We start from the raw sequence: 13364 nt of genomic DNA on the forward strand, positions 1-13364 counted from the left end.
TAGGTACAGTTGGTTTTGTCCATTTGTCAATTAATTGTTTACTTGACAATACCTGTCAAATAATTTTTAAAAATGTTATTATTGAATGTTTACCATAATTCTCTCGTAAGTTTCACACAATGAAAAAATTGTAAAAATGTGTTAATTTTATTGTGACAGTTCCCGTTTTTTTTTTGCAACCAACTGTATAATTATAATATTATATACTTTCCACGAAATATCAACTTATTTCTCTCTAAAAATTAACTGAACAGTTTTCTGCTGACGTGGCAATGAGTTTTGCAAGTGAAAAATATAAAACTCCATGAATTAAATCAATTAAAAAAGGTTTACGATTTTATCCCTGATCATTACAGCGACATACGGAAAAACTTACAAACATGATTTAAAGAGTTGTCGTGTCATGTTGGTCATTTTTTTTAATATGTAATAAAATGAAATTGCATTGGTAGCTTATAATTTATTGATTTCACGTAAGTACTTACGTAGAAAGTTATTTTAGCTCGACAATCTTTAAGTCGACATTTCTCTAAAATCTTTAAAAAAATAACATCTTGAGTTGTAGCTTCATGATTTTGTCTTGTATAAACCATGTACGCTTCGGAACTTTACCGCCGAGATATTCTGGAGTTCTCTTGGTGGATGGTGCAATTGCCGTTCTGTCAGGTTCCACAACCTCAAGAAATTATATCACTAGACAGAGTTTTGATGTTCCCGACACTGATCTGTACCAAACCATCAAAATCAATACAGTAGTAATTAACAGCAGAAACGTGGTGGATAACCCAGCTGGACTGGGGTTTGAGAGCATCTTAAAGCGCGGTGGTTGGAAGAGTGACCGCCGCCCCGGGACAATTCGAGTTCCGTTGTAACTTCAATACTTCATAGCTAGCTTCATTAAGTATTGTCTGTAATCCGTATTGTCGTATGAAGATATTCCGACCGTGTAAAAACTGAACTTAATATAAAATAAATCATGACATAAATAGCCCTTTCAAAAAATTACCATTATTTGATAGAAATATCCGTAACGATAACGTAACGATATATTGATTGATGCTAGAATAATACAAGTACATATTTGCAGACGTTATTTGCATGTTTAGTGTTTTAGATAAGATTCAATTTTATATTGTATACACTCATCAATCTGTCCACATTGAAAATTTTGGACTTCAGATACAACAAAGTTGTTCCAATAAGCCTCTCTTTCAGTATTCTAGTGGTATTTTATATCTCTTTAGTTTGTTTGAATTTCTATGTTTGAACTTTCACCTGTCAATTTTCTTTTTCGTTGCTACGTAGGGTGTGCTCTGGCTTCCAATATTTCAAAGTTGATGTTATGGCCTTTGCTGTTTGTGCAGCCCTATCAGTAACCGTTATAAAATGCGCATTAATCTGAATTCTAAGGTATTAAAAAGCTTGTAAACCCTCGATCGTTAGCGAATGGTTTAGTTTGAAATTTACGAAAGCTCCGGAAAACGATTAATTGAATCTAGAACTTCGCTCACGCGGAATAAAAACAATGAAACCTCTCATTTGTGGATCTTTCCTTAGACAGGATCACAATGGACGATAAGAAATGCCGAATAAAAGTGTATAGCTTCGTTTCTTAACTGCCTTCATCACAAATGTTCCAAATTAGAACTTGTGTCGCCTTTAAAAACACCTCTTAGTTGTGATTGATGAAAGTTCTAGATGCTTCGCTTCGTTTTATTTTTGTTTTGATTAGAATTCTTGATTTTTGCCTGACATTCACCCCATCGGGAAAATTAAAATGGGGTCTTTAAGTACCGAGGGATGAAATCTTTTCGGAATGTATACATTTTGTCAATTTTCAAGCCATTACACATTTCACGTAAACGAGCCTTGAAATTTTCAATTTCTAAACGGGTGTACGGCGTATTAACGCAAATGTGGGACAAATGAAGCGGCAAGCGTCGGAGGAAATTCACTTCGGAAAGATGTGTGATGGATCCGTAATCAATTTGGATAAGAAAATTCAACTTCACAGTTCGAGAGCCACTGCAATGGTAAATTTTTGGGAAAATATTTTTAAATGATTAAGTTCGAACACTCAATATGTGTCCGTATTTAAATAAACATTGAGACATTTGGTTACGTCGCAGTTTGCTCGCAAATTAGGTATCCCCTTCTGGCCTTTACGCGACAACAAATCCAATGAAAATGAACGCATCAGTTGAAATACCGCTTTCTTTGTTGATTGTAGCGAATACTGTCACCGTTCGAGTAAAAGACCCGTTTAAAATCACCTCTGCTGTGCTCTGCCCGAACTTCATTGTGCTTCTAAAACAACAAAGCTCTAAAGAAGTAAACTGGGATCGTTTCGCTGTATTACAGTTTGAACAAATATTTGAAGAGGAATTGCAGCTATTGTGGAAAACAAGTTATCGTCAGATTTGGAGGCGATTTTTTCCGTCTCGTCCAACAAATTTCTTTTTGGGATTTACTTTCCCTCCACCACCCGGCGGCACGGCAATTTTACCGGAGTACATAGGTACATTATTACGGATATTACTATCAAGTAATAGTGCAGTGCTAATCAACATAATTACCGGCGTCTCGCGTCCACATTTTGACTTTGTTGTGTTTTGGGGTTTTATTAATTTTTATGTTGATTAAGCATGACATTGATATTGCAAGGTTTTCAATTAAAGCGGGGCGGTTTAAGTCGGCGTTTCCTAACGTTTATTTAATCAGTTTTTGAACGAGTACTGATCCGGTTGAAAGTAATTAATGTATTGGATTTGAATATTTGTTTGCGTATTTAATTTTACTCTTCTTAATAAAACTGGATCGGAAATGAGTTGTACGGTTGTTTGGAGAGAATTAGAGACTGGTGTTCGGATAGGGCACATATACGTGTTAGGAATTCAATTAAATTATTTAAGCTTCCATTAAGAGAGTTCTGTTAATTGTATTTTTTAAGGGCGTATCCGAGTCCCGGTGGTCACTTCTTTATCTGCATAACTCTTATCGACGACGAGTTCCTCCTAAGTTATTGGAAATTACCGCGGCAGGTCTTCGACAGGTGGTAGTCGAATTAGATTATAATTATTTTTCTTAAATACATAATAATAAATAATTGGCAATATATACAGTATGTCCCCGGATTGAGTTTACAAGAGGGAAAAAAATTATTTTTGATTTTACGCAAAAACTTCAGAGGAATAACATTTTTGCTTCATCTGAAACCCCCATTTCTGTTATTAAAAAGTCTTTTTCAACACAGAGGAAGACTTAACATTAAAATCAAAGAAAATGCAGAAAAAATGTTTTTCTTTTTTTTTGAAAAAATCAAATGATAATTGAATATAAAACTATTCTATTATAGTATTGCCGTTATAACTTTTTATCTGCTCCGCCCACTAAAATTGACCAATCAGAATCAAAGCCAGATTCAATCTGTACAACTTTTCATCACATTTGCCACGTAAAAAAGTTAAGGTTAGAATTTTGCTGTCAAGTCCACAATTATTGTTTTAGGTTCTAAAAAGTAAAATGTCATTAAGACAATTCAAATGTCAGAAATTTTTACTGTGTAAATCAGATCGTCTTAACAACCTATTTGATTGGTAACTAAGAAAATGAAATGGGGTATAACTATGCGCCGTTTTCTGTACATAATTCAACCCTGTATCGAAGTTTAAGCTTCTGAACACCCATGCCTGATATATAACTGTTGGGAAATTTTTCATTTTGTAATTATGTGACAAAAACCGGTCCAACATTGGATTAAATAAATTCTTTGTTCTAAAGACAACATTTTGAAACAGTAATAAGTTGTTTGTCAAAAAACCAGGCCAATTGTAATAAAATTTATAACATAAAAATGAATTCTAAGTCCAAATTTTAACAAAAAATGTTAATTTAAGAATACAGAGTATCAATACTGAGATTTTAATAACGGAAATGGGGGTTTCAGATGAAGCAAAAAATGTTATTCCTCTGATTTTTTACGTAAAATCAAAAATATTTTTTTTCCCTACCGGTTAGAAATGTAGGCTGTGGATACCTCATTTGAGGTGAGAAAATTCAACTTTTTCGCTAAGGTAAGAAAGTTAATCATGAAATGTTTATGGTAAAACTGTACCAAAATACAAATGTCAAAAGTGTCAAAAGTGAAATAAGTTATTGATAAATGAAAGCCAATTCAATGAAGTAAGTTGGTAGGTCAATCATATAATCTGGAAAATAAACAGATAAGCTAGGTAGGTAGATTACTTTACCCTGTTTATATCAAATTTTCGAACAAACCTCAAATCTTCAAATGCGATGACAAGTTAATTAAACAAATAACACAGCCTACTATTCAATTCTCAAAATTTTCGTTTTAATCACGAATATAACCATCTTTTTTGACTTTTTTCAACAAAGTTGTGCCGGTAGGGAAAAAAATTGTATTCAAACCTTGTTAAGAAAGTGTCCTTGCAGACCTTAGGCACTTACAAACCTCGTCTACGACTCGGTTTATAATCTTTGCCTGCGATCTGCAAGAAACCACTTTCTTACCTTGGTTTGAAATATACAATTTTTCCTCTTGTATACTCAATCCGGGGACATACTGTATACTGATAAGAGAAGAAACAATTTTGCAGTCTATTTACGTGTCCGTTTTTGAAACATGCAATCAGATTATGTAGAGAATCTTGTTTTTTCTGTATGTTGGATCTAACCATTTTTCTACCATTGTGTGTGCACTTTATTTTTGCATAGGTAAAAGTTTGAAAACTTCATAACGTTTTTACGAATATGTATATAAATACATAGAAGGATGACTGCTATAAAAGTTACTTTTAAAAAGAGAACGAAAGCTTTGACATTTGTGGTTCGAGTTGTGCTCGCTGAAAAAGCTTATGAGGGTTGAAACGTATACAGTTATCACTTAACTTTCTGGCTTAACAAAATTTGACATCATTCTCTACAAGTTGTTTATATTTTTCACTCAAAATATGTTTTACTTCCATGTTGACGTTTTTAAAGAAATAATTAAACTAAAAATGTTACATTTTATTGGGCCAATTGTTAAGTGGGATTTATCCCCGCATACCACCAGATAAGGGAGTGCTTTAATCATTGGTTGCAAGGTGCCTGTCTATGACATCTACATAATTACTAAGAAATCTTTAAACTTAATATTTTAGAAAAAGCAATATAATTCCTAATGACCAGATAATTCTTATCGCCACCGCTAATCCCTTACCGTTCACTACAAAACCCAAAAAATTTTGACCGCTCGGAGGAAATCCGCTGTGTCGCAAATTCAAACATTACTCGTTCTAAAAATAAACAAACAATTAGGTATGAGATGGGAATGTAATATTAGTTATTACATATGTGCATTTATATTTTTATTTAATTGTTGTAATTATAATCCTTGGATTGACATGTTCTGTAAAAGATTAATGACTTATAAATTAATGTCATTATTAAAGTAAATTACAGGAATATCACGCAATTATAAAAGTTGTTATAAGATTTATTACGATTTATTACCATTATCTTCTTGCACTTATTTTTTTCTTTTGAGTAACTAATTTGTTTACTATCCTTCGTTCCATTTTTTTTTTTTTTTTGTAAAACGTAATAGTCACTATAATGTGTAGTGTTTAACTGTTTAGAGAAGATATTACAGCTGATCAACAATGACTTAGTCTGTTGGCAATGAAACAATTGAAAAATATTGGTGGTTTTTGTCTCATAATTGGCACTGACCGGATGTTTTAACTTGACACGACGTTAAAAAGAATTTAGGTTTTGTCTATTATGTTTATGCTATTACAAAAATGACCCTTTAATGGTAAATTTCAAATTTGCCAAATTTCATTCTTGATGACGCTGTATATATGTGTCTATCCGTTTTTCGGCACTAAAGTAAATGACACCAAATTTATTTTTAAGCGCACGTCAAGTGATGACATTTAAAATTTATACAGCAAAGGGGAGAACTAAATTATCCCCCAATTTTTCCAGAGCGGTAATGCTGGTGATGTCTTTTACGACGCTGTTAGCCCAGTTTCAGTGTTGAAACTTAAAAAAATATAAAACATTTTTTGTACCCTGAGTAATGGCCAATAAAATCAAAAGCATGGCTTTAGTAATCGTCAATTATAAATCTGTTGCACTCTTTTGTGACGATAAAATAATCCGGAAAGTAATATTTTTAAAGCAACACATCTAATACAAATCGTCATCCTGTACCGGCAACAAATGTATACCGTATAACAGTATATAGCGCAGCAAAGAAACCGAAAACCATACAAAGCTCCCGTTAACGAGTCGAACCAGTGAAATTTGCTTCACGCTAATTTAATAATCTGCTGGAAAATCGGGCCATAAATTTGGCGAAACTCGTAAAACCCTAATCGCATTCGCTCACATCGAAGCTCGCAACTTTGAGAAAACTTACAGCAACTAAATGAATTTGCTGCTTTATGAAACTGACCCTCTCTTTTATTGACTCCGCATGGAACGTCAAACGTGGGACGGAAGATGCTCTCGATCAACACAATCCAGGCCGAGTTTATTAAATTGAATCATGCATTGTTGCATGAAGTTTCTGATGCACTTATTTGTAAGACAGAAAATGCGATTTTCCCTCTGACTTCGGAATGGGTACGGGCTTTTAACCATTAAGTATGAAATGAGATTGTTGAACAAACGCTTAAGACGTTTCTTGCTGCGATGAGGAAAATCTCGCCGCGAAATCGAGTTTGTCCGAGGAAAATGCCACAGCCAAATAGATTTGATGAAACATAAAATGACAATACGTGTGGGGTTTGATCCACATAGTTTTTCAGCATTTAAACCGTTTACTACTAGAGCTACAACAATTTAATATTTAATAACAACAATCTTAATCCTTATTAAATTATGTGCAAAATTATGCGCGGCTAAAGTTAGGAATATGGAAATATATTTTATTTTCACCCATGTATCTACCCCTTCCCGCAATGACATCATTGGATTTTTTTTTTCAATGGAAACCTGTATTTTTTTGTAGAATGCGATAGACTATTCAATTCTTATTTATACTCAATTACCTTGGGACTGATGGTTTCTGAGGTATCGATTCTTAAAATCAAAAGAAGGTGGGAGTGAAACTCAAAGGTGGTGTTATGTACTGTTGCGAGCAAAAAAAAACTGGTTGTCAAAATAATGTTTTGACGCAATGGAAAATGCTCCATTGTAAAACGATCGTAAATATCATAAAACCTATCATCATGTTGTATGACATTAATGCCCAGTTGCACCACACTATTTAATATTACTTAAAAGGTTATTAATTTTTAACATTGTTTAAAATTTTATTTTACGTTGCACCGCACCTTAAAAACAATTTAATTATTATTAAATTTAAATAGCCAAATTTGGTTATTTAAATTAGTATTAAAATATAAGTTGACGTATATGACAGTATAATAAATTACGTAAATCTAAATTATCCACAATGAATTTATTATTTGATGACGTTGATATACAGGGTGGTCCCGATATAACCTGCCAGAAGAAAGCCAGCAATAGGTGACGATGAGTAGAATTCATACACAAAAAATGTTTCTAATAAAAGTCTTTTCGTTTTCGAGATAAAAATAATTGAAAATTTGGTCAAAATTTGCTGTACGCTAATGAGTTAATCGGTTTTAAAAAGGTAATTCTGGTTACTTGGCTGCAATTTCTTTAGCAACGGTACCTGTAACACCTATGACATTTGTCAAGTTTAATTTTAAATTTGCGAATCCTCCAAAAAGTTATGAAATTTACAAAACAAGAATACGCCGATTTGCATTTACTCTATGGCGAAACACGTGGTAATTCAAGACCGGCAGGGCGACCATACGGCGAGCATTTTCCTGAAGGAGTCCTTCCGTTCCGTTGTACTTTTGTGGAGCTACATCTGCATTTATGTGAGGTTGGTTCTGACTAATTCCAATACGATGGCGTCCCCGATCCTCCATTTAACCCCTCTGGATTTTAATTTTTGGAGCCACACGAAAGATTTGGTATGCGAAGTTGAAATAAATACAAAAGGCCAATTCCAGAAACGCGTAACAGACGCCAAGAACCAGATTCGTAAAAACCCAGAAATGCTGAATTCTGTTTATGAAAATTGGTACCGGCGTACTCAAATGTGCTTAAATGCCAACGGAAGGCACACAGAACATTTATTATAAAATAGTTTTTCTAGTCTAGTTTACCTTTCATTAGTTAGTAGATATTCTCAGTTAGAGTTGAAAGTACGAATATGTAAAGTGTAAATAAATTTATTCAATACATTATTTTGGCTATTTAACCACAATTAAGACGATACTCTTATTACACAGTTCTTCCACAATTTTGCACACACTACCTCTACATTTATTTACACGTTGAGGAACACCACTTTATTTATTACTCATTCATCTCAGTCTACAAAATCAGATTTTGTACCTAAATAAGCTGGTGAATTAACGCACACAGTGTACAGCGTTTTCAATAAATGTCATTAATTTGATTTAGTTGTCAGATTTGAGATTTGTCATAAACGATTCAGGTACCTATGTTGCTTAGATATTGTCATCCCTACAAACACCAACAATTAATTCCTAAGTAGGTACGTATTTTTCTGGTCAGCAGCGTCGAATGGGTGTGGATAGGGGTTAATTTATCCCCATTATTTTGGACCTAATGAAAAGGGGTTTTTTCGACTTGTTAGATCCTTCTAATGACCCAGAATTTTTTTGGCAGGTTATATCGGGACCACCCTGTATTTGAAGATGATTTCGATATATTAGAAATTATCGATATCGGATTTCCTCGTTTGCGCTGTGTTAGATCTGCTCATTTTCACGATATGGATAAATTTACATTCTATAGAAGATTTCGATTAACGAAACAAACATGTTTATAGCTATTAAGACAACAAGTGTTTTATAGACGATTTAAAAATCGAGATCGTAGTTTAAATTAGAGCGACCGCAGGGAGCGAGGATTTAATAGATCGAGATTTTTAAACTATAAAACACGCGTTGTCTTCAAGATTTTTTCTAACACTAACATCTTATCAGAAATTTTAATAAATTCAGAAATTATTCGAGGCGCGTCACAATACACAAAATGCGGAGGTTGCCGTGGGTACTATGGTAATAATATCAACAAATTTGGAAAAAAACAATTTTCATCGTTGAAATGTACCAAAACGTTCCAGAAGAAATAAGAAAAAAGGGGCAATTTGTTACCAATGAAGTCTAAAAGTGCATACGAAAAGGTGTATGTTTCGTTTCAAGGCCGGAACAATAAAATAAGCATCACGGAGGTAACGGAAGATGTCATTTTGGCTTTTCTTGATATGGGGTAAGCGTGTAGAACTTCATTAAAAGTTAATTCACACTACGGCAAGAATCATTTGAAGAAAATGTAAAGATTGCCAGTTTTCGATGGCCGGGCACTTGCATTGGATGAAACAGCAGAAGTTAAAGAAGAAGATGTTAGGAACAAGAGCACGAAGCTAATGTGGCAATTCCAATTCAATAATTGTACTTTTCACTTTTGTGATAATTACTGTAAAAATGATGAATAAAATGTTACTTGAATGATGTGTGTGAGCGTATTTTATGACTCTATACATAAGGTGTGAGCTCAAATGCACCATGGAAACAGTATAAGATATTAGTGTTTTATAATGTTCTCGTTTTCGACAGCCGCAATTTTTCTTGTAGTTTGGACTACGTCAAGGAAAAGTCTTCGAAGAGTTTCTTAGTCTTGAGTAGAATTTAATTTTGAATCTCTAGTGGTAAAATACCATTAGGGGATTCAAAATTGAATTCTTCTGTAATTCTCTTCCAACAATTTTCCTTTTCTTCAACCGCAACTGCATCGGTTTTATTGTTGGAAACAATATTTTTATATTTATGCACCAAGTTTAAAAGAGTGCTTTTTTCAAAAGGGGAAAAATTTGCCCCACGTTTTCGTTTTTTTTATGCTTCCATTGTCGAAATTTTAAATATACCACCCAAATTGTAAATATATGACGCAAAAAAATGTCACTAGGCACCTTTTCGAATTAAAAAATCATTTACTAAAATATTAGTTAATACTCGTTCATTTTGTGATGATGGTGCAATAATATAATTATTTAGGTATTTGTTAAATTTAATACTACATTAGTTAATATTTATAATAACATAATTACATAAACATTTTTGTTTTATAATACAAAAATTTCCGATAATATTGCGGAATCTGGAAAAGTGCCCCGAATGCTTGCAGCGTTTCCACGTTGAATGGCAAGGGAAATCCTCTCGAAAAGGAATTTCTTTGATTTTGAATTGATTCCGCGATAAGTCGGTTTCCGATGACATTAATGAAATCGATGGCTTTTTTGCACCAAGGGCCTAAGGTTTTATTAAACTGATATGTGGTGCAAACGGGCATTATTGACATTAATTATTTAATTTTTTGACACTTTGTTGACGTGGGCATAATCAGGCAGGGAAACATTTTTTATTTGTGACGATCTAACCAAATTTTGAAATGACATTGACGACCAGAATTTTTTGCTCGCGGCAGTACTATGTCGGCCAAAAAATTTTGGTCGTCATTGTCTGTCAATTAAAAAAGAAAAAAAATTGTAATCCGTACTTTATTGTCATTAACTCATTACCGTCTTTATTATGAACGTTATTTTTTGGGTGGTAAATTTCAAAACTCAAAATTATTTTGTCATTTCTACTACACAGAACGTTTACCTCAGGTTATCTATGTACTTACGATTGCTCTAATCAAGCTCTAATTTTGTTGATTCGTGTCGGATTTTTGGAATATTTGGGCTTCAAACAGTTTAGATTGATTGTCAAAATGACAAGAATCGAAAGTGGGGTTATGATTCCTAAAGGTTTATTTACACTTTACTTGAATATCAAGAAAGTGACGGCCAAAATTTTTTAGTACCTACCCTTATCTCTGCTGAGATAATGTATTTTTTTTTTATATTTAGTATGTAATTATTTTCTCATAAAATGTTATTGTAAAATATTGTTCTGTTATGATAGTTGATAATGGCAAGGTTAAAATTAAACTTTGTTGTTAATAAAGTAATTAGACAAGAAGTTTCAATGGAAATTATCCGGTAAATTTTTAACAAGTTTATTCCATGAGTCTTGAAGATTTTTATAATTTTGGTAACTTGCACTCAACGACGTCGTCTCCTTTAACAATCAGGAAAACATGTGAAAATGGTGATCCATTTAAATTGTCTGAAATGGTATGGATTCAGATCAGAAAAGAAAGTACTTTTTACTAAACATTAGACGCAAGAAGAAATACTAGACGTATTTCAAAATTACCCCAAATACAAAATACTAAGAGAGGAGAGGAAACCAATCAGCAGAGCAAAATATCAAAACTTGATTACTCTCCTGAAATGGATTCCAGAAGAGTATGAGGACTATGTATTTCAAAAATTTGACATACTCTGACGAAGCTGAAGAATTTCCAGGAGAACATTAAATTTAATACTTACCTACCAGCTTGGTTATTGTGTTATGTTATCGAAATGTTCGTTGTAGCCGGACTTATCGCTGTGTTCTTGTTGAAAGCTTTGCAATGTCATTTGATTTTAAATTATATTCATTTCGACCTCAAATTGGACTTACCTTTTCTTAACCGTAGCCTGTATTATGAAAATCCCCTTTACGTTCAGAGCAGAAAAGTATTAATTCCGTTAATTTATTGCAATAGAATAAATTGTGAGGTGTACTTATTCTTAATAAAATGATTCAGTATTAAACAACAATAAACTAAAAGCTTATTTTGTTTAAGTTACATAATACTATTTTTGTGCGTATTTATTGAGCGAAAATGTTAGTTTCAGTGTTTCTTGAAAAGTGGACAATTTGGACTTACGCTTGTCTCGTCCTCAAGTACAGCTACGTATTTAACTATGATAAGTGTCAGTATATTACACATAAGGGTTGTGATCGCATTCGTTTTAAGCAGTAGTAGTAAGAAATCTGTGGAAAAAACGAGTCTTCAGCTTAGATAAGTTGTATTTTACCTCCTAGAAACAAACACTTAGTAGATTCGTCCGTGTTTACGTGATACCCTCGAACCGGAACGTTAACAGTGGTTCATGGATTTTAATAGTATATTATGTCATTAAGAGTAGAAGTGTCTCTTTTTGTGCTGAGCCCAGAGATTGAAGACCGAAACGCAGTTGAGGTCGACAACTCGGCGAAGCACAAAAAGAGCTTGTACTCTGAATGATATATGTATACTATTTTATCTTCAAGCGGATCACAAAAAAAAATCGAACATGAACTCACTTATTTATTTTTCTTTTCCTGCAGTTACAATCTTCAAATTTTAAGGCACTAGTAATTTCTACTTCCCTTGTTATTGGTACTTGAAGTTTCGATAATATTAGTAAAGTCTACAATGCTATCCAATCTATCCGATGTACTTTCTACAAATTTCCACGTAAAATTTTCCCAAAATGGTGAATGATCGCGATCTGTAATTTTTAGTATCCTGAACTTTTACAATGATAGCAGAGCCCAAATCTTCGATATCTCTCATTGTCAAATTGGTGAATTCATCACATCACAAGCGCCGGTCAGCATAACCTACAATAATAATTTATAATTCTTCCTCTAGGGAACTCAGAAATTTTACCTTTGTAGCCAGATACTTTTCATCATGATTCATGAGCATTATTATACATACACAATTTAATCATACACTTTTCGGGAATTTGGTGGGACTAGATCCTACATAGTTTGCCGCGATCTGCGTCAATTCTCAAGGCGCGGAATCCGTATCGGCACCGGACGTCAGTTAACCGCTAAATATAACAAAAATTATCAAAACGTGAATAGCAAACGATTACAACTTAGAGCTGTTTACTTTTTAAGAGTTGTTATAATATTTTGAAAACTGGATGAAAGTGGGACGAATGTGGAAAGTTCGTTAAGACCGTTGAAGACCGTTTGTCGTAAAATTGTGGCAAACGTGAGATTTGCGAGAATCGGACCAACGGTCGATGCATTAGGATTATGCACGGTCTAATAAATTATATGAGTAGTAAGACAACGGTTAAGTTGGAAATCGGTTAAAAATTATGTAATGAGAGTAACTTCTGATTGGAGCTCCAGTTTAGCCGTTGTAAATAATGAATCCTGAATGCATGAAAGAATGATAGAGGGATGTTTGAATTTGAGTAAAAGATGTGAACGGAAGCTTCGGAGACGAGTCCCAACTTAGACCGATTATATTTGTAAAGTGTACCTTATTTTATTAAACATTTATTAGAAGTTCAACTTTTACTATCCTGACAAGTGTAAAAGAAGTGAAAAGTGTACAACACC

At 33.4% G+C, this 13364-nt stretch overlaps 1 protein-coding gene and 1 long non-coding RNA gene across 6 annotated transcripts in view; both read left to right on the forward strand.

Annotated features, from left to right (window-relative positions):
- The window catches only part of LOC138122939 (orexin/Hypocretin receptor type 1-like), a 194587-nt gene that overhangs the window by 20565 nt on the left and 160658 nt on the right, over window positions 1-13364 (forward strand). The gene's annotated exons all lie outside the window — the stretch shown is intronic.
- LOC138124156 (uncharacterized) lies at window positions 8935-9594 on the forward strand. Its single transcript, XR_011157034.1, has 2 exons — window positions 8935-9354; window positions 9413-9594. It is a non-coding gene; the product is annotated as an uncharacterized lncRNA (long non-coding RNA).

Source organism: Tenebrio molitor, chromosome 2, assembly GCF_963966145.1.
Source record: "Tenebrio molitor chromosome 2, icTenMoli1.1, whole genome shotgun sequence".
NCBI classification, from domain to species: Eukaryota; Metazoa; Arthropoda; class Insecta; order Coleoptera; family Tenebrionidae; genus Tenebrio; species Tenebrio molitor.